The following is a 27,664-nucleotide window of genomic DNA, read 5'->3' on the forward strand; positions in this document are numbered from 1 at the left end:
ATAATATATATAAAAAAATAAGTTGGGTTAATGCATATAAAGAAAATAGTTGTGTTACATTAAACTATTAAGTTTTGGTTGAAAAGTCCTTATAAAATGTTTCTCTATCTCGCATTTTTTCATTAGTATTTAAGGTATGTAATTCATGAAACAGAAAGTTCTGTTATTTCCACACACATCCACGTACTTGCTTACTTTAATTTTTTGATATTCTGTTTTGGTTAGTGATTCATGAAAAGTATGCTGGCGTGATGCATTGCCTCATGTATTTTCAAAACTGAAATTTAATTTTAAAGTTTACTTCTATTTTCATTTCTGTCAGAATTCCCAACCATTAAAAAGATGTATTATGTTTTTACATTGTTCACATCTACATCGCATTCATGAGGAAATGGCTATCATTGCAAATAGTAAAGATATCAGAGGCAAAAACATTTAAATGTGCTAATATGTAATATAACATGGAAAGATACTTTTTTCCCCCCTGACATTTAGAGAATGACGTCAATACATCTGAAATAAAATTATGAAAAATCAAACAATTATTTTTATATTACAAAGAATTTATATTCTTGCAAAAGAGATGTTCATAACATATTATCTTTGTAATAACAATGAAGTATTAGTAGGATATGTTTTTTACATCTATCTCATCTTAACATATGGTATTGTCAGAAAGGCTGTTTTATATTTAAAAGAAAAATAAATTATTATTACAAAAATAAAAAAATGTCAAGATTTGAGTATAAAAGTATTGTAAATACAAAATTCAAAGCAAGTTACATTTTATCTTCCCGTTTGTAAATATTGTAACCCATATTTGGCAAAAATAAATGTAATAGCAAGAGTTACCTCCCATTTGATAGAATACACATTTCCAATGCAATTTTTGTCAATCTTAGTTGTCTTCACTGTTTAATTTTTGAATTAAAGTAGACATAACTAAGGCAGTAGCAGACTAAAAGCATGAGGAGCAAAGTAAGTTTAAGAAAGTCAGCCTGAGCATTGATCCTAACCCAGAAACATTGCTCTAGATTAAAATGACTATCTAGTACATAATTTCTGTTATGTATACATGTAATTCCTCTTTTTGTATTTTCTTTTATATAATATCTAATAGATGCCTCCTGTTGCAAAATAATGCCTCATTCACATGGATGCACATTAAATTTTACTTTGCATCAAATTTGATGCAAAGTAAAATAATTCGTTTTAAATTAATTCGAATTAAATAGCGTTCACACCGCAGTAATATTTAATGCGTAGTAAACTAATTCGCATTAAATTCGTATGTATCTCTAAAGGGTGCGCTAAATGAATTAAAGGGACTGATTCACGATTTTCCCCACAAATTTCTTTTTCACTTTTAATGATCAAAATCTACTGTCTAATGTGTTTAAAAGATTTCACAAAAAAATTAAGGTTTATACATTATCAAAGAAGCTCATTTTAGAGAGTTTATTATTTGTTTTGTAAACAAAGATTGCGGTATGTTATTGTTTACGAAATTTTCAAAAGAAATGGATATCAATCTAAGTTTATATTATCTTTCACATTTCAAGCATTTTTGGGTAAAATATGTAATCTAAAAGTTAGAATTTGTGACTATGCAAAATAAAGATGTTTTATATTACAAAATAAATATTTCGCTTGTTTGTTTGTATACTTAAAAAGACTCGAGTCTTTGTCTACATAACACAGATTTGAGGCTAAAATATTGCTTTTATTCTTGTATTCAGAAGGTCAAAATTTTGGCTGCCAACACTAAATGAGTTATATTTAAAAATTTTAAAATCAAAATTGAAAAACATTTTTTATCAAACATCGTGAACCAGTCCCTTTGAAAGAATAGACTATATCATAGAAAAATTATTTTTATAGATATTTTAATGAATTTTGTGTGGATATACAGAATTCATTGTTCAAAACACAGTATATAAAGTACTACATGTTTCAGTACAATGTACTTGTAACTGATCTTAGCAGACAAGGAGTTTTGTCGTGATTGTTTATATATGTTCCCAAGAAAGTACTTGTTATTTCATCTGACGACCAGCATTCACTATAGACAATATATTTCTTCTTCATGAGTCCAGTTTGAAAAACCTCGGAATGTCTCTGTAACCATTCTGCTGACTACTGTTGTGATAATTTTAATTACTATGACTTCATCTGGTATAAAAAAAAAAATTAACAATAACCATCATATTTGTTAAAATGTAAAAAGGAAAATCATATTATCACTATTTTAAAACATTTCTGTATTTAAAAGCAATTTCTTTCATATAATGTATTACTCGGTATGCCGATGCAGAGTACAGATTTACGTCTGACATTATCTAATGACATGCTGTTTGTACATGCTTTTCATTGATTATTATCTGACCACGGGTATGATGCATGTGACCCAAATTTTTCCATTACGCATGCGTCTACATTTAATGCGCATTAGCTTTGCTTTGCGTTCACACGGAGCTAATGTGAAGTAAATTTAATTCGCATTAAACTGGAACGTAAATTTTAATTCGATGTAAACTAATGCGCATTAAAATCTCCGTGTGAACGCGGTTCTTATTTAATTCGCATTAACTTACGTTTAATGCAAATTAAATTCTTCATGTGAATGAGGCATAAGAATGAAAATGATAATTCAATATTGAATAATTAAGGACATGCACATTTCAGGCATTTTTCCTAAAATTATATTTTCATCTACTCTATATGAAGAGTTTTTGTATGGTATCCAAAATAAGATTAAAGTTTTTATTGTAGCAATATTACCACATTTCTACATATACAAACTTTTATAATAATACATGTATAAGAGCTGACTTTACATTATTACTCGCCACAGCTAGGAAAAAACAAACCCAGTAATATACCCTACTATTTTTGGTGGAAACAAGATGGAATGCAAGTGAATTGTGCCTGAAATATCTTGAAAAATTATTTATTATTGATAAACTTCACATATATCCTTGAAGGGCATTAGCTGCCAAAATCTTTTTACAGATTGTTACCAAAATGTCCAAAACATCTTTACAGTTATATAAAAATCACCACTGACATATTATTGATAACATTCATACATCTTGCAATCTTTTGTTGTAATTTTGACATTAGAATTTCTTTGTTTATATTGGGGGGAAATGACTAAAACATTATATGAAGGTAAATAATTAATTGTGGGGATAATTTAGATAATTTTCATATAATTGGATTGGAGGTTGCCTTGGTTTTACTCTTGGATTTATTTTTCTTCATTGTTTCAAAGTATTTCAGCTTCTGCTAATGGTTTCCCAGATCATGGATGGTGGGGCTCTTGATTCATTGATGAAAGCGTTTGGTGTCATCAAGTCAAAAATCATAATACAAAATACACGCACAACTCTCTTTTTCTCTCTTGTGCATTACTTGAATTTTCCTTGGCACTATTATAACATAAAACAGTTAAACTACATCTCTTTTCCAGCAGATGTATTTTTGACAGTTTTTTTTCCTTTCTGTATTTACACATATTTTTCTTTTCCTGTCTTGAGAGAAAAATTCATGTTATATACATTGAATTATGGGAAGGCCAAGGCATAATATTGAAATGAGGAATCTATCTTCACAATAGCAGTTCTGAAATGAATGTTCCCAAGTAGAGGTTGGTAGCATGTGTCCTTTTCCCCCAAGTTGGCAAATGTCATCTGAAGTTGTAAATTGTACTAATTAATCTTGGTGAGGGAGCTTCAAGAAAGTAATATATTACCTCATGCAATTAAATCTGCCAAGCTTCGAAAAGAGTTGTCTTTCTTTTCCTGTTTTGAAGCAAGTTCATTCGTTGATTGAGTCAGCTTTATTTATGTTCATTGAATTCTCTAAATTTATTTCATTCAATCAAATAGGTATAACAAACCAATCAATCAAGAATACAAAATATAGGATATGTGTGTAGTGTTGGGAATACAAAATTTTGCCTCATGCAGCAAAAATCTGCAAATGATTTACTCCTACAATAGCCTGGGTTAACGCTTTTATGCTCAATTCTTGTATACCTTAAAAGTGTTTTTAAAAAATTAAATAAGATACAACTAGAATGAAAATAGAAAAGATGCATGCATATATACATGACAACGTAGAATAAAAGTATCGAGTAAAAGTATTGCTGGTGAACCTTTAGCAGGCTGGACTTCAGTTAATCCAGGACCACCAGACAAGTGAGGAATTTTAAGATTTAGCTCTGCATCATTGACATACTTCTGTTTGAAATATTGTGACAGTGTGTTATTCATCTTGCATATAAGAAGAATATTTCAACTCTACACGATTTACATTATAATTGATAAATTCGAAATGTTTTTGCATTTGTAAGCTATTTCAAATTTGATATGTTCATTAAAGTTAATGGATGTAAAAAGTGATGATTTGGAAATGACATTCACACAGCAGAATTAGTAAAATGTATATACATTGCTGAGTTTTAAATGTCTAATAGGAAGTCTCTAAAAAGCTTTTCCAATCAAAATTTGTTGTCTTTTATTGTAAACTGTTTACAATTTCATCTTTACCAGAACCACAGAACCAATTTTAACAAAACTACAGACAAAGCATCCTTGGGTGAAGGGGATTCAAGTTTGTTAAAGTGAATGACCCTGTTCCCTTCCACAGATTCAAGTTTGTCCACCCCTGGGTGAAGGTGGGGCCAAGTAGGGAGATCTAAGATTTACATATCAATATTGAGTGAAAATTTCCCCAAGAACAACAATGTTACTGTTTGTCATATTAACATTGAAACATCCTCATGTAAATTCAAGTTTGACTCTCCCCTCCCCCCCATGACCCCCAGGGTCTTTGTAGGGCCACAAGTGGGGTTAGAATTTTAAAACATGGAAAGATAGAGGAAAATTCTTTTTCGATAAAAACAAACAAAAAAACCCCACAAGGATGAATTAAGTCAAAATAATATGCAAGCATACTCTTCGTGTAATATAGATTGATATTTGTTCATCCCATGACCCTTGAGAGTTAAGAATGGGGTCACGGAAGAGGTTTAAAGTTTTACATAGGAATATGTTGGAAAATTCTTTGAAGGTAAGGTTTGCAACAACAGGGAGATAACTCTTGATATACCTCAGTGCACTTCACACTTTATGACGTCATAATGAAAAAATGTGTCACGTCATAGTTGAATCGAGGGAAAATGACATAATATTTACTTGTTATCTACTACCGCTGTCAAGTGTCAAATGTGTAAATCTCTATGACAAAATAATAATTATGTTTCTCAAATGATCATTTATAAATCAGTTTCTTTGATATTATAAAAGTCTACAATTTTTTATATATTCATATGTAGTATGCGATACTGTTAATTTCCATTAAAATTATGTTGTGACCATGTAATCTGTATGAATCTTGCTAGGGAAAGTAGGATTTATTTCGATGCTGTTATAATCGATCATTACTTGTGAATAGTATCCTCAAAGACAAGGTTCGACATTAACGAAACTAGGAATTTTTATGACATTCACAAGCATTTTTAAAAATAAACCTGACAATGCTCTCTAATTACATGCACTTTATATTTCAGTGCTATGACATGTGCTGATAGAGCGATTTATCGCATGAACTTTGAAATGTAGAAAACGCGATTGATATGATCACGTAAGAATAAAAAAAGGGGTCTTCTCTAGTACATCTTAAAATAGTCTTAATTTTGTCTGAGGAACATTTCCATAACGTCGACATAAAACAGATTTATTACTGTCATTTTTACTAACTTTACGGTACCCCCCTCTAGATCCACCACTGACCGGGCTTTATATTGTCGCGAAGGTTACAGTCAAGCAATGGAACAAGGAGAGGGAAATTATTTCAAAGATGTAGTATATAAGACAGGTTCGAGTTAATGTAACACGGAATTTATGACGAAGCAGGACCGTGGAAAACCTGACGGGATATTGAAAATATTGTATTGAATTTAGAAAGAAAAACAACTCAACATCTTTTAAATTTTTAATAAATGTGATACTACAATACTTGACAAATAAATATAAATATCATTTTGGGGCTGGAATTGTATCTTATTCATGAAAATGCTCAATGCACTCTTCAAAAGTTGTACAGTTATAAAACTAAGTGACAAATCGCATAAATGAAATAATTCTTTTTAATCTGTTACCATGGAAACAAAGCCTGGTGGGTAGTAATTCTATATGCTTTCTTAAATATTTATGATCCGAATATTATGTTTAAAGTAAAAAAATTCTGACATAGACTTTGTAAAGCTGCTCAATATACATATTTTGTTGACATGGCAACCAATTTAAATTTTATTCAAGATATGAAAAGTGCTATTTTTTGTGTTTTAAAATAAATTTTTTCTACCAATTAGTATAATCTTATAGATAATACTTTTTTTTTTTAATTCGACCAGGTTTTTACCCCAGAAGTTTGCCTTGCATAGTTTTTATACCACTAGTATTCCCTTTTATACAAAGATCCCAAAAATGTAAAACGTACATCACAAAAATAAGCCCATCTGGTCAAAAAATGACACGGGCGATCTTTTTTAAAAAGTAAATTTTTAAAAGATAAATTCCTACTGAACATACTGATATGCAACATTACTTCATTCGCTACATGTCAAAATGTCGCAAACCTTACCTTAAAATCATCTTCACAAGAAATTCCAAGGTTACAATATGCAAATATTGTAGTGTAGGATCATATTCACACCATGATCTCAGGATTCAAGATGGAGCCACAGTAGGGTTTTTTAAAGGTTTTTCCTTACTCTCAAAGTAAACAAAAATATTTTTATTTGATAAAAGTTCGCGACAGTGAATCATAGGCAACAAGAATATAAAGGTACAATGTATTTTTCTTTAAAGTTATATTAGCTCTAAATCTGAAAAAATTTATTTTGTTGTAAAAATGTGCTATTATGACAGTTTTGCATATATAATTTTAACCATAGTCATTGATAAAATAAAAAATAACTAAGATTTTATCAAAATAAAGATTTTGGTTCTATCTGATATTTAGCATTATATAAAAATCAATTTTTGTATGTAGACAATAATGTAATTTTGCTTCATTCAATATTAATAGCAAAAGTTTATAAGTCTTATTTTTGTTTGTCATTGAAATAGTAAATCATAATTTTGCAACAAACATTTTCGACACCAAAATGACGGCTATAGTTTTGCTTTAGAGAAGTTTCCAATATACAAATCAAAAAAAAAAAAAAAAATCCATAAGGAGAGTTGTCTCTCTTTCATTGCTAGGATATAATAACATTGGATAGGCTTCTTCTTGTGTTACATTAGTGATATACTTTTTTTTCTAGCAAGTTCATTAAATAGACATAAGCAAAATATTTGTAGAGCATGTGAAGCAAAGCAAGTGATCTATTTACACCATGCAGCTAAATCAATATTGACTTACATGTATCTGTACATTTTAGCTCACCTGGCTCAAAGACTGAAGGAGCTTTTTTTCAATGGGGTTGGGCCATTATAACCCATCTGTTTTTTTGCCTGTCAGTTTGTAAACATTCAACATTTTCAATTCCTTATCAATAATCACAAGGCCAATTCAAACTAGACTTCACACAAAGTACCCTTAGGTAAAAGTCGGATCAGAGAACGAGGCACCATGTTTCTTGAAGGGAGATATTTTGGGGTCATTTAGAACACCCCAGGAGCAGAAACAAGACTTGTTTTTAGTTTTTAACATAACACTTTAAACATTTTTGCGAAGATATTCAAGGAGCCGCATGTAGTATTTCTTAAGAAGAACAAGTTAGCACTATTCATGAAATTCATGCTGGCATTCTTCATGAATTGAGTTAATTTTCAAAAATGAAATCTATTTTTTATTTTTACATCCTGCTTGCATTTCTGAGGGAATGCTCAGTCGTTAAAGTAGATGTACTATATTTATACAACTGCAGTGAAATGACAACCATTATACAGTAAAACAAGATTTAGGGCTCACGGAAGGTGTGACCGATCGACAGGGGATGTTACTCATCCTAGACACCTGATCCTACCTCTGGTATGTCCAGAGTTCTGTGTTTGTCAAACTCTTAATTTTGTATTCTTTATAGGAGCTATGAGATTGACCATTGCTTGTTATCTTCACCTTTTCATGCAAGAATTGTCCAGAAGAATAAACATTAGTGATTGATTGATTGTATATTGTTTAACGTCCCTCTCGAGAATCTTTTACTCTTATGGAGATATCACCAGGCTCCGGGATCATGAAACTGTCTTAAAGTTAAGTAAAAATTTTGACTTTAAATTAAGATTTGAACTTAGCTAAGATTGCTGACTTAAATGGATCACAAAACAAACTTAAGCAAATCTTAACTAAGATTGTCTTAACTTAAGTCTAAGTCTAGAATCTTAAATTACTATAGCAACAAGGAACTCTTTTGTGTAGAGGTAACAAAAAGATATAAAAAAACAAATGACTTGAACAACATAGTCAGTGTCTAAAACGTCTAGTTTATGATCACTAATGCTGACGCAGGCACATACGTGGACCCCCCCCCCCCCCCCCCCCTTTATTAAAAAGAAACTTATTTTCGTTATTGCATACATGTGCAAAAAATTTTTGATGTATTGACCCTGTCAGCTCCCTCTTTCTAAAAGTAGTAATGAATGAAAGTGGAAATGTAAGAGTGATTGAAGCGATAATTTTATTAAATTCAATGCCTTTATTTATTTTGTCGACTGTGTGCGTACATGTAGCAAAGAAGGATAACTCTAATTAATTTCAAATTCGGGCTTGGACTGCACATTATTCGTGTGCAAATGCAGACTGCAAGTAATGATTGTTTTCTCCCGGAGCCTGGGCTGCAAAATTTAAGCCTATGCTTGACACTTATGGCCATTGAGCAAGGAGGAATCTTTATCATGCCACACCTGCTGTGACACAAGACCTCAGTTTATCTGTATTGTCAAGGTCAAAGGTTGCATTGGCTGTTCCGTATAAAGTAACAAATAGGTCAACGATATAATATTTTAGTACTTATAAATCTAGTGTATATTTTTTTTTTAAAAATACTTAAAAATATAACAATAAAACCTTAGTTGTTACCTTCACGCGATAAAACAACAAAGAAACATTTTATTGTTTAAATAAGATTCAGTGTAGTTCTGTGAGAACATGGTGAACCACATGAGTATTATGGTCCATGGGCCTCTTTTACTTTTTTCATAACATCTTAGAGCAAATTTAATGAGTTCTTTATAAAGAACACAATCTGGTAGCCTTGTATGAGACAGAGGGGTTTCCTTGACAACCTGAATTAACACTGTTTTGTCATTGTTTCTAAACAGGCACACTGTAGTCTCGAAGATTTTGCTGTTGGTATGTTGCTTAGCAACCGACTTTGTTCAGTTGTTACAATATTCAAAGGGTTTGGCTTTTATTCCTATAGAAAATTTATGGCTTCCTTTTCTTATGGTGAAAAGTTTGTATAGACATTAAAAGGTCATCAAAATTTCTCAGCTAGGTAATCATGAATTATTACCTTAGTAGTAGCATAAACTGTTCTGATAATAAAAAGAGTAGTTTATTATACTCCTGTTAAAACCACCATATATTGTTTCACTGAGAAGTCCATTTAATATAATTGTAGTGTATAGGATACAAAAATACCTTACAGCAGTTGGACATGCTTCCAATACAGAGATTTCTCACTGTAATTCATTATATGAGGAGATGCATTTAATGAAATACCAATCAGCACAAGGTGTTGGCTTGATTTTTCTGATCCAATACAATATTTATGCTAGCAGTGTATTATACATTGGTTTTATTTCACTCAGTTAGATTTTCCTATGAGGTTAAAATAAATTACAAAATGGGAGGTTTCACTTTCTGTTTAGCTCACCTGACCTGAAAGCTCAAGTGAGCTTTTCTGATCGCCTATTGTCCGTCATCTGTCTGTCCGTCTGTAAACTTTTCATATTTTCAACTTCTTCTCCAGAACCACTAGGCCAATTTCAACCAAACTTGGCAAAAAAGCATCCTTGGGTGAAGGGCTTTCTCAAGTTTGTTGAAATGAAGGGTCATGCCCCTTTCAAAGATAATTACAAAAATAGGATGGGGGTCATTTAAAAATCTTCTTCTCAAGAACCGCTGGGCTAGGGATGTACAAATTTACATGAAAACTTCCTGACATAGTGCAAATTCAAATTGTTCAAATCATGATGTCCAGGGTAGGATGGAGCCACAATAGGGGATCAAAGATTTATATACAAAGATATAGGAAATATCTTCTTTTAAATAACCACTGGGCCAGAAAAGTACAAATTTACATGAAAGCTTCCTGACATAGTGTACATTCAAGTTTATTAAAATCATGGCCACCAGGGGTAGGGTAGGGCCATAAAAGGGGATCAAAGTTTTGCATACAAATATATATGGAAAATCAATAAAAATCTTTTGAAGAATCACTGGGCCAGAAAAGTTTACATTTACATGAAAGCTTCCTGACATAGTGCAGATTCAAGTCTGTTAAAATTATGCCCCCTGGGGAAGGATGAGGCCATGATATAGGATGAAAGTTTTACATACAAATATATAGAGAAAATCTTTAAATATGGGCCAAGGTGACTTGGGTGAGCAATGGGCCTCTTGTTACTACATGTATTGGTTTGCCTGTCAAAATGTTCTATGCTCTTTGCCTTTCCTTATTGCTCAGACATGATCTCAAATCATTTTATAGATCATCAAGTTTAATGTATGTTGATACCGACTTCATTGCAGTTGCTTGTTTATCAAACTTGATTCTGTATTGTGTTCCGTCAATATCGGTTGACGGTGGTTTGTTTTACGTCTCGTCAAGAATTTTTATTCATTGAGATGTTACCAGTTGTATGCAGGTATCGCTGGGCAGTTAGATATTGGTACCGTATGTAGGTTTAGGATATAAGAGATCGTAGACTACCATGTTTGCTGATATGAGAGAATACGGAATAAAAAGGTTAATCAATGAAAGATTAAATGTATGCAAATGATATTGAAAAGGTCTGTTAACCTATTTTGTTCATTTTTTGACACAGAGGTGAGTACCGAGTGCTGAGTTCAAGGGTTTCAGTAAATAGGAGTAAAAAATTTGTTTTACATTTCCATTCAAACAAAATCAGAAAGCAGCTGTTAATATTATAAAGTACAAAGTTGTCGAATTCATAAAGGATATATGCCATGTAGATGTTTTGACTGACTCAGAATTGAATCATGAATCAAAGCAGGTGTTTAAAGCAACCCTAAGTGACATTAAAAAAAAAGGATTTAGTTCCGTGGCTCACAAACCAGAATTTGAGACAACTGTACGAGCCCAACAGCACCTTTTTTATATTGAAACATCCTATGATCTTCAAAACAAGGTGTGATTCAACTTGATGTTACTTATGATGCAGAGGCCGAACTTTTTCAACAGACAAAGATGCCTGTGAATGAAATTTTATGTTCCAAGCCGTAGATGAAGCTGATAAACTACAGGTAAGCATCTCTCTCTGACAAGAAAGGGGGGGGGGGGTGTTATTGGATATATGTAGATCAGCATTGTTATTCCTGTATTTTTTAAAAAAAAAATTTAAGATCTGGTACACCTGATGAGATGGAGAGGTGAGGATGTATTCTCAGCCAGCAAATATGCAGTGTCCAGTTACTTCAAAAACTTAAAATGGAGAAAACTAGCCAAATCCTGAAATTGATACACTGTGGTAACGACCCTTAAATTCGTTCGACAGAGACAATTCTACTTGGTATTGTAAATATCCTTTGGGGAAAAACATGCTTTCCATCTGAAATTTCTGAATTTGAAAGTTATCTCCCATTTATACTAATCACTCCATGCCGACCGCTGTCATCGCAGCATAAGTGAGGCACTTTAGGCATGCCTCAGCCCCCACAGATGAGGCTTTCATTTGTAGTTATGCTGGTTGCCTAAACAATTCTAAGAAGAGAGAAAAATGTCTTGACTGTCTTGTTGAAATACTTAGAAGTCAGTCATATTCAAATTCAACACAAACAAGGTTACATGTAAAGGAAGTTCACAGAAATAACAACTGAAGATTCAGTGATTCCAGTTTTGAAGAACTTTCTTCCATTGTTGTTAGCAGTGAAAATGTTCCAAATGCCCAGCCTATAAGTGTCACAGTGCAATTGCCCATAAGCTTACCTTCTACAGAATTTCATGTTTACCCAACAATGAATAACTGGTGAAATTTAGTTTTGGTCCCCAAATATAAACTGTGGTTTGCTGAATTATAAAAATGAAGTTTACCATATTAAACTTCTTTACTTTGAATTCTTTCACCTTGTTGACTTTTTTGTTACACGTTTACATCAATGTACATAAAATATGAAATTGCATCACATTGCTTTGTTATATATATCTAATAGACACATGCCACACAATATGATAAAACAGATAGTGCATGATGTTGAGGGTAACATTGAAAATTTTCACCCCAAGAAACCATGTGTGTCAACCGAGACGCAGCCTGTTTTGACAATATGGTTTTCTCAGGGTTAAAATCTTGATATTCTCAACTACACACGCTATTTATATGTTAATATCACCTTTTTGTCAAGTAATGTTTCCCGTTGCTAGATACTATCATCCTTGAGTACAATGCCTAATTACTCCCATAAGGAAATGTAGTTTTTCAAATGATTTCAGGTCAATCAGATTTGAGTATTTTACATGAAAGTATAATAATGTAGATCTGGTGTTCACAGAATTTCAGATTTAGAATAATATTATGTAAGATGAAGTGTCTCAATTTGAAAGTAGTAACACGGTGTCCTTGTTAAACACTATTTTGTTTTTAAATATTTATGTAACATATCTAAATACAGTAGCGATATCAAAAGAAGGATACCTGCATATTGATGATTTACACAGCAAATGTATCATTGTTCATTGTTATTGATTGATGGAGTTGTATGTGATGTTCAGGATACTAGTCAGATCACAGTATGCATATTGTCAATATATATATATATATATATGATAGTTATAATTAGCCTTGTCTACTCTAACCGATCCCAGTGTCTTTTTAGAGAGATGAAGATGTGATATCGGAGATTTGGCTTAAAATATTTGAAATGAGTATTTTAATTATGTGACAGACAGTATGTCAGTTTTACATTGCCTGTAACACGTTTGACAAACCCAATATCATTGCATGCTATCGTGTCATTATACTAACGTTCACCGAAGGTATTTTGACTTGTAGGCAACAGTTTTGTTTTTAAAAAACCGAGAGAGAGAGAGAGAGAAAGAATCAATAGGGGATTGTAGCAGGAGTATAGGGTATGCTCATTAGCTGTCGTCATGGACTGCCTTTTGTTGCTGGTTGTCATAGAAACAGCCTGCAGTGTCTTATTATTCTTACTTTTCTAGCTTAGAAGGCCATTGCTTTTTACTACTGCTGTAGTTGTTTTTTCTCTAATTCCTTCGATCTATGTGACTGTTACAGATAAAGATTAGCTGTCTTAGTTTGATAACTGAGTTGTCACTGTATAATTTACCTAATAGAAACCTTTTAACAAATTACTTTTTGAAGGACTTTTTCTCATTCTGTACCATACATACTACATGCAGGGATTTATCTAGGTTGTTTTTACTACCGGTAAAAGGTACCTTTCTCCACTGGCAATAAATGGATATTTCCTCTTCCATAGATAAAATATCCCCTTCATTTGTAGAAACTTTACAAAATTGTATGAGAATTTTCAACAAAATCATTTTTATATATTCTAAGTCATTTTCTATAGCTATCAAACTTACAATATAGAAAAAAATGAGTACTCAATCAATTTGTATTCCATGGATGTCCCACACCACCAACCCCTGGAAGCTCATGACTGCATTCTCAAAAATTCCCCTTAAATATAAAATGGCTAGTAACATCTAAATGCTAGATAAAACCCTGACATGTGTTTGGAATCAAATATTTCAATTCAATGATATTTATTGTGCATAAACGAGATTATGTAAGGAAGAGGGGGGGAAAAGGAGAGTGAATACTGAGTGAATTTGCAGGTATTTAAATATCAGTTGACATGAGTTATGATTTCGTCATTTAAATGCAAATATCAGTTGGAAGATGCTTACATAATTGGCTCAAGAAAAGTTTTCATCAAAGCAAAATTAGATATCAAAAGCCCTGATTTCACATTAACAGGCTTCAACTTAGAAAATAAATTACCAGTAGATTTTTTCAAAACTGATCATATACATGTACTTTGAAAATTTTCCTCAATTAATTTAACATGGAACCCTATTACAAATGCATATTTTTGGCATATTGACAATTTCTCTAGAATGCTGTTGTTTAAAAGATGCAATATGTGATAGCTTGAAAGAAAACTTTTGGTCACCTATCAAACTCTTATGAATTTTTTTTTCCAGTTTTGAGCAAAGGGAGATAACTTTTTAAAGGAAACTTGGATTAAGTTAATAGTAATAATCCTGCTCTGACATTTGTATTAATGTAATGATGTAAGCTGTCGGTATATAGATTTACCAATGTCATTTATATAAAGTGTGAAAAAGCTCACTTTTATGTGTTTGATTAGGACTCAGAAATGCTAACATTGTTCCAATGAGTAGCGTAAGTGACACTATTATACAATAAGAAACGACTAAACATCAGTATTTCAGGCGGTCATTTCAGGGCCATTGGACTTCTAACAATTACATGAAATTTTATAGACACCTATGTAATTTGTAAGAAGAATGTAATGAATGTATATGTGCGTAAGTTTTTGTTACCATGCCAACACAGCAGTACTGAACATAATTCTAGATATTATATGGCAAATTTGGAATATTTAAGGATTGCAAACAAGTGAATTCATGTTTTCAGATTGGACATGGTTTTAAGTTCAGTTGCAGGGATTGTCTTTTTGTCTTACTTATATCTTCTTATTATCATTTATAATGACCAAATTATTATTTTAGAATATTACTGCTGCACTCTCCAATTAATTCTCTCTTACTCATTCTCTCTCTCTCACTCGTTTTAAGACAAAACTGTTGCCTACAAGTCAAAATACCTTCCGTGAACGTTAGTATAATGACACGATCGCATGCAATGATATTGGGTTTGTCAAACGTGTTACAAGCGATGTAAAATGACTATTATATATCTGAAATACACACTGTTTTTCGTGTTTTCATATTCTTCCAGTATTTTCTTTTGTCAAAAAAAAAATTTTGCCTGTAGAATGTATAATGCTGTCTTTTGCCAAGTTCCATTGTGCCAAATTTAACCATCCACCTTGACATTAGTATTGACTGGTATTTGGAAAGTGAGTATAGCATTCAAGGTCAATAGGGCATAGTTTAAGGGCATGTATAATCAGTGCTTGAATTAAACTAAGCTATGAACACAGTAAACAGAATGCAATTCGATCTTTTAAGTTTAATACTCGCTACAGAGGTATTGTGGGAAAGATTGACTTTCAATATAGATTGATGCTTGAGAATGATGATCAGTGAATGATGCCATTTTGCCTAGCATATCACTCCATGTACTCTCATTCAGTTAAAGAGTGGTCAGTTTTTAGATGGGCACCAGTAAGGACCATCAGTGAGGATTGTAATGATTGGGTCATCACAAGGTCATGTGTGTTGAAGCTTCACTTTATGTGCAGTGTGACTGTCTGTGCTATTTATATAGGAACCCCCACCATTTGCAGGAAGAATGCACAAATGCCTCTGTTTAGTGAATGGAAACACAGAAACAGCTGTGTGATTAATATGTGATTCTGCCAGTGGCAGTGCTATATTTTGTGTAGATTGACTGAGCATTAAAGACATCTCCGTCATTTGCTATTTGCGTAACAAACACATTTTCTTGAACAATAAAGAGACTGAGAAAATCGGGTAGAGTAAATGCCCTGATAATGCAGACCCAGATCATTGAAATCAGAACTCACCAAAAAGTCACATTGATGTCTCTGATAAATGTTCAATTCATTGGTGACTAGAAAATCTACAAGAGTATGGACTCCAGATTGTAGTGACACTCTGGATGTTAGAAATCTAAGGACAGAACAAGAATATATTGGTATTGATTAACTTGAGAGCAATCTTAGCTGTGAAAATTACTACTGAACAAATGTAGACCCTCAGGTTTTTAATCAACATCACACATCTGAAAGATCTTACTATTTGATGATAATGGGTATAAAACAAAGAATGTGCCTTCATCCAGACTGTAGACCTTCATAAAGGTTCATACCCTTAGTATTGTTGGTGTGGAATGAACTGGCCTTACTCATCATATACAAATGGATCTTGAAAAATTTCAAACATCAAGGCAGAAAATATCTGGAAATTTTGATATTGATTTAATAAGTATCGGAAACATTTAAAACAGGAAGTTAGTCTGTTTAATTATGATTCTTATTTACCATGCACAAACTACTCATTGTTAAGTGGTTCCCATTGTTTTATCTCTGAAAAACAGGGGACATGATAAGTGATTTGGTCAACAAATGATAAATTTAACTTGATTATTGCTTAACATGATGTTACAAAACTCACAGTTTAAAGTGAAATATGAAACGTGATTAACAGAATAACGAAAATAGTCATTTTCATGGATTAGACAGGAAATGGGATTTAACATGTTTCAGTTTTGTACTTTTGTTTCTATATGTGCTGTGTGAGGACTTTGGTTCCGATTATATCTATATTTAGGGTAATTTGTTCTGTAATCTGGGCTGCGGCTATCAGTGCGGTACATCTTTTGTTTGCGGATGTTGCCGTCTGATCTGAGAGGAGACTTCCGTATAGTCAATTATCTCTCTTTCTAGGGTTTCCGTAAACTCTAATTACTTGGTTTCCTCTTCTGGTTCTCAGGGCCCCCCTCTCCATATTTAGTTTACTTCAGGAAGAGTGTTATAAAGTTTGAACTTTCTGGCCACTTGCTGTTTGATTAACTGGAGAAGTTACTGGAGAAGATATGACTATATAAATCTTTTATGTGTTCTGTTTTTAAAGACCCTTGGTAACAGTATAACTTCAGTTCATATTAATAACTGTGTATGTCATGATTGTATGTTCAACATTGGTGGTGGTATGATTTAAAAATCTATTTTTTGTGAATTGAATTGGTACTTCATAAAAGCAGTGACGTAAGGTTTAGAATGGTAGGCCTTATTGGGTCATTAGGTTGTTGAGAAATAAGAGTACAAATTAGATTTGAAATTATCTTTGACCTTGACCTGGTGAGATATTTTAGAGGGCAAAGAGTTTGTCTTCTTTACAAAAGTTCTATCTTTACATATATCAGACTTCAGACTTTTTGAAGCCTTTGAATTATGTTTCCTATACATGCAGTCATCCAAAAAGAATGTTGACAAGCAGGGTGTAATTGTCGGACAGGACAATAGACAGAGTTGGCAAAGAATTTGCTGCTTGTCCACACTCGGTAGCTTTGTGCGGAAATGCAGATTACTATCAAGGTTTGATCATTTGCCAGAGACCCTGTTTTGGAAATATTTTGAAAGCCTGTGTAATTTAAATCCTTCCTTGGTTTTTATAATTATTACTACTGCTGACGTAAATTATAAAGCCCTCTCATTAATAATTTGTACCCAGCCCATCTTTTTTAGTAAGATTACATAAAACTGGTTTTATTTAAAAATAAAAATGAACATAAAATTGAAAACCATCTTCAATACAAGTTGAAAGAATTTTATTTAAACCTGTTCTGACACAGTTTTTTAGATACAGTATAGTTAATTTCTTTAGGTGTAATCGTTTTAGATGTGAGCTGGCTATAATAGGGTTACTGTCCTGGCAACCCCCTGTAAGTCAGCAATGAACCCCTAATTGTTGTGATTTTTGTTTACTCAATTACGTTTCATGATCATACACTATTTCAATATCTAAAGTCAGATGCTGAAGGACCATTTCGTAGTAAACTTGTATAAAGTTATACTTATAGAGATGACTGATACATTGAAGTGCATCTATTATGTATTAGTATACCACATGCAGTATGACTGTGATTGGTGCACTTAGCAGAACTTTGATTGTCTTCTAGACTGTAAGTAGTTTGTTTTTGTGATTTTAATGAAAATCAGATCAAGTGACAATGACCTCAGCGTTTTTAAGTACTCTGTCAGCTGAGAGCTTATAGTCGGTTATCTGGGAAGTGTTTCTTTGTTGTAAGCTGTCACAGTGTAGATCATAGAGGTCAATCTCTAAAAAAAATAAAAACAGAACAAATATGAACCGGACATAATACAACCAATTCTATCAACGGAGAGGGAAATAAACAAGTAAACACGAGGCAATAAAAAGTTTGACTTTTAGGAAGTGGTGCCTGGTTTTACGATGTTATGAAGTATGTAAAAGAATATAAGTAACCCCACCCAATGTCTGGTGACACAGAATGCTTTACCTGGAGATCATATACCTGTCCGCATGACTAATGACAAAACAAGTGGTGTGTGCAAGGAAAGAGGAAAAATTAGGAAATATTTGTTTTTATTAAAAGCTTCAGAAATTGTTGAGTCTATGAGGTGTACAATGCACTCCTTCCCCGATAATGACATACATGTACAGTGAAATATTAGGCAGCATAAAACCACCTTCAGATAGTCTGACGCAGATTATGTGAAATATTTGTGCAGTGTGACAAACAAAAGCTCATCGTAGAAACCATGAAGTGGGCTTTATTTGTACATGATGTACTTTAATGATTGCTTTATATATGCACGAGTATACTAAGAAACTGGGGGAAGTCCGGTAAATGTGGACTGCGGATATACGAATGAATAAGTTCAACATTTCCGATGTTGGGAAGTATTCAGGGTTACATGGTGGAGCTGAGTAAGACACTTGAATCTGCTTCCTTGTGACAAGGGCCTGAATTATAGGAACAGTAACAAGGGCCCCATACTTACCCTGGCCTGACACTTGTCCACCTTCAGTATTTGCCGCTGATAGAATTTAGTCATGCTCCTACTCCAAACTGGCTTCTTCAGATCTTAGTCACTTAAAACTTGAAATTATTTTGAAATAAAGACCTCATTATGCTCTTCTCTGAAAAGCTTTTGTTTTTCCTACTGTGGGAATTTTTTTTCAAGATCTTAGTAGTTTTCTTCACATTATGAAGGAGTTTCAGAATAAAATGAAGTTGCTGAATCAGAGATCTATTGTACCTATAGGGAATTCTCGCTAGCTGGTGAAAATTATGTTCGGTTTTTGATATGTAGCAGGAGTATAGGTTTAATTATTTGTGATGTCAGTATTTAGAGCACTTGCAATTGATAGCCCAAAGTCTTTAACCATATGAAAGTTTGACCAGCTCTGGGTCTAGATAGATTTCTCATTGAACTGCAGATATTGAGTTTTGCTCTTTCATTTTCATCCAACAAAATTAACAAAAAAAATTTAGCCCCTGTGTCAGAACAATGGATGTAGTCTCAATCAAAGACTTCAAAGGGAGTTGACCCCACTAGTTGAACACCAATAAAGAACAGCTGTATAGTTCAAGAAGGGGGGATAATGGCTGTGTCAAGGTGACAAAGCTCACCTGCAACACTTGCATACATGAAATTCTCAAAATTTGAGAAGTTATTTTTAAGTTGTTAATCAGTATGCATAACACATATTTCATTCATCTTACTTCACTTGTCATGTATATATTGTGTGGATTATGAAATGCGCTACCAAAGTTTATCAATATGGATATTTAAATTCTGCAAAAACTATCACAGCCAAAGTTGCTTTTGTCATTGAAAATGAAGTATCTCGTTCAAAGCACATGAAGTCACTGAGTGTATGTTCATAGGCTGTGTTCTGTATCTCGCCCAATCGGTTCGTTGTATTACTACATGTTCGTTCACACACTCTCTCAATGATGTAGCTATAATCCTAAACCTGATGAACTTTCACAGTAGACATGCATGTCTTAACAGTGGACTGTTTTTAGTGTTGGACAATGATTGCTAGTTTCACCATGTTCTGTGATAAACTGTGATATTAAACACATCATGCATCATACCTCGTAACAGATTTTAAGAAGAAATAATTGCTTCAGGGAATCATACACAGCCATGACCTTGTGATTATGAAGTAATAAAGACCTTGTGGAATCCTATTGTTTGATTCCATTTGGTTTCATAAAGTCACAGAATCCTCTGTTGCTGGCTGTTTTTATTCAGATTTTAAAACATACTAAAGGCAATTCTATTGGAAATGTCCATGCCATGAAATTGGTAAAAAGATAAAAACTTGAAACTTTTTAAAAGTTTTGTCATGCTATCTGAGATCAGATATTATGTCACAGAAAATGGATACACCCACGCTTTTTGCTCAATCTGAATAAGCATGTTACAGTATTTCACAATCGGCAGAAAATTATACTAGGGGCATAAAGTAAAAAAGTCATCAATGCCGCCTTTACATACATCCCATACCCCATATAATACTTTCCCCAGTTAGAGACACGCTGTATATACCCAGTACTTACATTTAGTACTTTCGTTAGAGACATACTGTATTTATATACCCAGTACTTACATTTAGTACTTTCCTCAGTTAGGGACAGACTGTATTTATATACCCATTACTTACATTTAGTACTTTCCTCAGTTAGGGACAGACTGTATTTATATACCCAGTACTTACATTTAGTACTTTCCTCAGTTAGGGACAGACTGTATATACCCAGTACTTACATTTAGTACTTTCGTTAGAGACATACTGTATTTATATACCAGTACTTACATTTAGTACTTTCGTTAGAGATATACTGTATTTATATACCCAGTACATACATTTAGTACTTTCCTCAGTTAGGGACAGACTGTATTTATATACCCATTACTTACATTTAGTACTTTTGTTAGAGACATACTGTATTTATATACCCAGTACTTACATTTAGTACTTTTGTTAGAGACATACTGTATTTATATACCCAGTACTTACATTTAGTACTTTTGTTAGAGACATACTGTATTTATATACCCAGTACTTACATTTAGTACTTTCCTCAGTTAGAGACATAAGATAGGATAAGTTTATTCCAATTTTGGGCCCAGAGGGCATAACAGTAAGACAGAAAGTTTACAACATTAACTACAGGTTACATAGACTGCAAACTGCATGTGGAATGCAGCATGTTGGGGAAACAAGTACATACATATATGAATTGCTAATCATGTATATATACAAGTAAATGGACAGTATCAGTATTATACCAATATATGAATAATAAACTATAATGATTTTTGCAGTTTTAAAGCATCACTTCTTTTTCTGAAAGTTTGCACTAAATATTCACTCAATTTGACAATTACTGGTTTGTCTTCATTAATCATCAACCAAGTAAATTTGTCCTTATTTGTTAGATAGATAAAATTTTTGTTGAGCTTGTATATACCATTAAAAAACATATTTCTCTCTTCAACATAGAATGGACAATCAGTAAGGAAATGAAATCCATCTTCTACACAATTAAGTTTACATAATTCACATATTCTTTTGTTTCTTTCAAAAGAAATCTTCTGGCCAGAATTGGTTTTTGTAAATTCATATCTTCCTCTTTCAATTCGAAGGTCATGTGCACTAATTCGAAATCTACATAGAGTTTTTCTTAATTCTAGGGATTCTAAAAATATATAACTTTCCATAGTAAAGTTTTCTTTATACGAAAAATATGTTGTGAGTTTTCCTGATTTCTGACCCTCTTTACGTCGTCTTGACCAGTAAAGTAAAAATTGTTTCCGTACCTGATTCTTCATTTGTTTTTTGAAAAATGAGAATTTGAGATTTTTACAATTGGGTACCAAAATGCCCATTATGAAACACTATGCCTCTGACCATGGCTAATTCTAATTAATGTTAAAACTGACCCTTTGACCTTGACATTTAACTTACTTGAGAATAAAACTTTCAGTTTACAAAGTTCAAAAGCTAATTATCAAGGTTACCTATAAGTTGTAAACAGAGGCATACCTATAAGTTGTAAACAGAGGCATACATGTCGGTCAAGTCAGTAAACATTGTGGAAATATTTCATCTGCTGATGTAAGTTGAAATTGTTGTAAGATAATTAAAACATGGATATCTTTTAAAAAAGATTTGGGCTATTTATGTCTTGTAGAGCAACAATATTAATTACAAGGTGAAAGATGTGGATTAATGACCACAGGTTTAAAGAATGGATGTCAGAACTACAGCAGGGATGAGTCATACATGCTATTTCACCTTTATATACCTCTTTTTCCACCCACTGGTAGCAATAGCCAAGTCAGGGTTAGGGTGCTCGCTTCAAAACCGGGAGGTTACTGGTTTGATTTTATGGCAGGATATAGGTTTGATTCTAGATCAAACTTGCCATGTTAAACATACAGATGGTGACTGTTCCTTCACCAAGCACTCAGCATCAAAAGTGAAGGTCTCCATTCTTTTGGACAGAGGTTCCATTTTCAAAGTATAGGCATGGCACAATGAAGATATGATAGTATTCCATGTATTTTGATTAATTATAATGTGTGCTTACTCTAAAAGTCAATAATGATAAGTTTGAGAAAAAATTTACAACTAATTTTTGTTGGGGGGGGGGGTGTTAATTGGGGCTCTTGTACAGCTTGTTGGTTAAGTTTCAGAGAATGTACCCTGTTTTTTTTTTAACAAATATGAAACTTCAAAATATGAACACAAAATGGCCAGTTTAATTCCATAAAGAGTAACCTATAATGAAAGTGTAAATTAAATCTTTCTGAGTTCATGTGGTATCCATTTCAAATCTGCTGTTGATGGTTCATGCACTGATAAAACCTTGTGAATTAGTAATTATAAGATAACTTCTGTAGCCCAATTAAAATGTGAGGATTTTAAGAACTCCTGGCAGTACCAAGGCATACATTAATCAAGTGCATTAAAGCCAAATTTATAAAGGACATGACATTGATAAACAAACACATGTAGTACCAGTGATTAGGAATACAACTGAACTGGTACCGTCTCAGTACAATTTCATTTGTGGTGTAGTACCTCCATTAATAATGAGTGTGTTGTTACCACATTATGGGTCCAGATAATGTTGATGGTATAGGTTACACCAGAAGGACCATTCTTCATCAGGATACTTAATACCTTGGCAGGTTGCAAGGAATGTGTGAAATTTAAAATGAGAAATTAAATTTGTCAAAATTTTCAGCCTTGGGCCTCTAGATTGCTGTAAAATTGTCACACATTAGGTACAAATATATCTATTTAAAAAGCAACACGAATGATGGACAGTTCACGAACATACTTTTTTAAATTCTTGGTCTACTTGCATGTAGTTGTACTAGAAATTGTAATGATAACGAAGGTCGTGCCCGACAATCGCGGACAGTGTCTGGGAACAAGTTCTAGATTTGAACTAATGTTATAAAAGTATTAAAATTCAGAGGTATTTTTTTCTAGATGTTTTTGCTTCTGTACACTACTGCAGACCTTCGTGTCAGGTTTTTATGCGATTCGGTACACCGTTTTATCAATATGGGCCAGCCCACATTTCCTGTTTGTAGGTCCACCTCCACAATCAGGTATGTGGAATGGTTCCACCTAGAATCGTGACTGTCCATTGCACTATCTAACGACAGTCTCTATTGCTTAGCTGTACATTGATTTATCAGTTGTTTGTTTCAGTTGCTTCTCCACAAGTGTCTACCTGTGTGTTGAAAGGTAAGGATATTAAAACCAACACACAGGATGTAATTATAATGAACTTATATGAATAGAATTAAGTTTATGAGCCCACCTAACCAATCATCAACTTTTCATTCTTCTTCTTTTTATTAGATTCTCCTATTCGTACGATCCCCCCTCCTACACTCATTAGAGTAATTTCCCTTTATTGATACAAGCTGCTGAACCCCCACTGAATTTATTATACTGTGAGAGTTAATGCCCTTCATAGCATTACACACTAGGAAAAATGTCTCCTCATGATTTGTGCCCGAGATTGATATCTATACTGGTCAGATAACCTATATACTGTCTTCTCCAGTGTGTTATTGACTATTTTATCTAATTAGGTAGCAACTATCTACCTGGGCTATCTAAGACTAGTGGTTTGATATCTAAATCCCTCTAGACCTGAGGTCATATCACCACTAATGCTGAATACCTGCGCGAGATTGAATTATTATTTCCTGTTCTCCATTCAACCAAAAACAAATTCTATACACCTGAGTCTCTCCTCATAATGAAGACTGCCTCACTGTGTGTGTTGTGTGGATAGAAAAACAGGAAAATATTTAATAGCTAAGGCTCTGATTTCCTACCTGAGTGAGAGATTTTACATCACAAGTCATGTGACCAAATGGCCTCAATGACTATAACAATATGGGTTGGTTAGACATATAGAGACTTCCTATGTAAATAGAGTGCAGCGTTCACTTCCTACAGGCGACCAGGCGGTGTGACACAGGAATTCTACTGCATGAGGAGACTAATTATTTACTGCTTTCCCCTTCAATCACCATGAATCATTTTATCTGCATGGAGAACAGACTTGCATGATTATTTTTCATCCATTGATTTTTTTTTTATTCATTTCATGCGTGTGTGAGGGGAAAATATTTGTGATAATTTTTTTTTGTACACACAGAGGTTAGAACAGATTTTTTAGTGCATAAAATGTTGATGGATTTAGATTCTGTGCCAATTCTGGATTTGTCGTTAAAGAAAAAATCTCGGCATGACTCTGTGGATTCTTATGATGAGGGACGTGGTCCCCCCTCAGATAAAATGGGAGGGGGAACCTACAAGAAAAATCTCATGAAAAGATACTGTAAGTAGTCGCTTGTTTGTCATTTGAAGCAATGCATGTTCTATTATTTACATGTTGCAAACATTTATATTGTGCACATGTTGCACATCTCAGTTTCAGGCTTTGTCAGTTGTAACACATGTTGGGGGAGTTGCATCGACAGACACAGGGTCAGTTGAAAGTGAAGCTGAATAAATATAAAATATTGATGAAATGTCAGAAACACTTTCACATAATTTTCTGTCATATCTTTAGGCTAGAACTTTTAAGTTGGGATTATTCATTGAGGGAATGGCTGGTGGTTTTGGCACCTGTTTGGACAGTACAAAAACCTTTTAAAATCAGCGGTCCAAAAATAGGATACCCTATATCAAACAAATCGGGTTGACAAAATATTGATTTTCTTCATGTTGGCAATATATTTCTCAAAAGGATTTTAATGACTTGAGGGAATATTTGAAGGCAGGAACTAGAGAGTTGGATTTTTATAACCCCTATTATGTTGAGCAGTCCCTAGAAGTCAGTTGTCCGTGTCTTTTCAACTACTGGTTTACTGCCTGAAATTTTTCAACTTGATAGAATATTGCTGATAATGAAAACCACGGGAGAGCACAGTCTTTGATATTCATGGAAAGACTGTTGTAACCATTGTGTGTGTAACAAATGGGAGGTCCTTAGATACAACTGCAGATTTATCAGTTGTGAAGACAGACAAGGCAGGTGCCCTTTTAGCTATGAATTATGATAGCTTCTGGTCCAAATGTACAGTCCTACCCCTAAGGGCACAGATAACAGACTAACATTTCCTTTGTATTTTGTCTAAGTCATTGAATAAGCAATACATGTGTATGCCTTTCCAATGATTGATTGTTACCAATTAACACAGTGTGTAATTAACTCATCAACTCTCATTGATGATGTCATGATTAAAATCAAGAACAGGGCCCAGGCCCTGAATATGGAGTTAATAACACTTGCTACATACATACTTTTTCAAATATGATGAAAATGACAACTATCAACCGTATACATCTTTTTTTGTTTGTATCAAGTGTCGTTAGTGTTTTTTTAAAATCTATTACAACATATGTAACACACACACAATGACTAAGTTTTATATTTACCAATCCCATCTACTTGTTACACATATACCGCGTCTGTAATAGACATTAAATACCATTCACAAACCATCTGAAAGAAAAATAACAAGCCCAGATTTAGTGTGAAATTGCAGCACTGCATATATTTTATTATTATTTTTTGTGTACTTGGCTGTTAGCATGGAGCTCAGTTCATCAAGCAAAATACTGCTTTTTTTTTCTTCTGTCAGGCACTTTTTTCCTTAGTCTAGCATTCACACACTTCTTGATAATTGGAGCTAATTATGCAACTTCTTTATTTTTACCTATCTCTCACATACTTCCTGGGGGTTTATAACTCCCCCAACTTCCATGATTTTCGTAATAAAAACCTGGTGTTCATGCATTATTTTTTTTTTTGTACAAGTCCCTCATCAAGATGCTTGGATGATGTAGGTTTTGATAATTCATAGCATAGTATTTGTACATTTTTCCGCAATGTCTGGCTGGGCTGGGCAACTGTTCTTGCGGAATGGGGTGGTCACTTCCTTATGCAAACAATGTGCATGATTACCTGTTTGTCGACTATTCCGTCTAATTAGTGATAGTCCTAATTGGTTGCAGGTATCAATTAATCCACTTTTCTTCTGCAATACATCTCAACAAAATACGCATTAGTGTAATTAGAAAATGCACAGCAACAGACAAGTAGATGAGGTCTTGACCCAGCTTAGATTGAAAAAGTATGAATCCTGTCAGCTCAGATCTTGTAAACTATTTTTTTATTGCGGAGTCCAAGGTTGAGCTCTTGACCATATTTATGTATTATAAATTCTGTTTTTCATGACACTGATTACTCTATTCTATGTTGCACTTTCAAATCAAATACTTTTGAATTATTGGTTTGTGAGATTTCGTTTGCAGAACATGTCATAATTTCCCAATGCTGGTCACATCTCAGTTAAAATGGTACACCAGTGTTCTTTTTTCTTCCCAGGGATATCAGAAAAATCATAAATAATATATTAGACTCCTTTTTTTCCATTGCATTACAGAGAATTATTTGTCATTCCAATCAGCAGATGTAGCCATTTTAATTTGTTTTCAAATGTCAATCTTCATGGTCTGTTTGTCTGCTTGTAAATTAATATTGGGAATTTTTTTCATTTTGGGAACTTGTTTCAACAGGAGTATAACAGGTCAAATGGCTTTCCACCCACATTAGAGTTTCCTTGATGGCGGGAATGTATATTTTGCTTATCCTTGAGTAAATGTTGTGTATGGATCGTGCCCAAAGTCAACAGCGATATTGTGTGTCTTTAATATTCATCTTACCTTCACGCTTATCATGCATGAAGACAAATGGAAAAACAGAATATGACTTAGCTGTTATCAAATAAAACGTCACTAGAATTTTACAGTAGAATTACCAAATTCTGAAGGGAATTGACATTTAATGCTCTCTCATGTTCCCTAAAGGATGCTTCTCTCTTTTTAAAACATACATATCATTTTTACTGCTAAAACAAAAGGTTTATGAGTTTTAATGTTGTGGATGAAATGGTTATTTGAAACTCATTAGAAATTCATGGTTTCAAATATTTCATACTGACAACGCCAAGTTCAATATTTCTTTCCTGTGTGTCTGCTCTAGCTTCCTGTGTATTGTACAGGAGGAAATGATGCATTTTTACCTGCGTTTAGAACAATTTGAATTATTTGTAACCTCGATAAAGCAGTTGGCTTTGGTCCAACTTCTTTATCCCTGAGCGT

General features: G+C 33.3%; 1 protein-coding gene and 1 long non-coding RNA gene across 6 annotated transcripts in view; both read left to right on the plus strand.

Moving 5' to 3' along the window:
* LOC130052037 (uncharacterized) overlaps positions 1–26,897 on the plus strand; it is a 34,966-nt gene extending 8,069 nt beyond the window's left edge. Inside the window, exon 2 of the long non-coding RNA XR_008800379.1 lies at positions 11,067–26,897. This is a non-coding gene — a long non-coding RNA (uncharacterized LOC130052037). The remainder of the gene's footprint in view (positions 1–11,066) is intronic.
* LOC125667290 (ETS translocation variant 4-like) overlaps positions 1–27,664 on the plus strand; it is a 59,784-nt gene that overhangs the window by 25,119 nt on the left and 7,001 nt on the right. The gene's annotated exons all lie outside the window — the stretch shown is intronic.

The sequence above is a fragment of the Ostrea edulis genome, chromosome 2, assembly GCF_947568905.1.
Source record: "Ostrea edulis chromosome 2, xbOstEdul1.1, whole genome shotgun sequence".
In the NCBI taxonomy this organism is placed as follows: domain Eukaryota; kingdom Metazoa; phylum Mollusca; class Bivalvia; order Ostreida; family Ostreidae; genus Ostrea; species Ostrea edulis.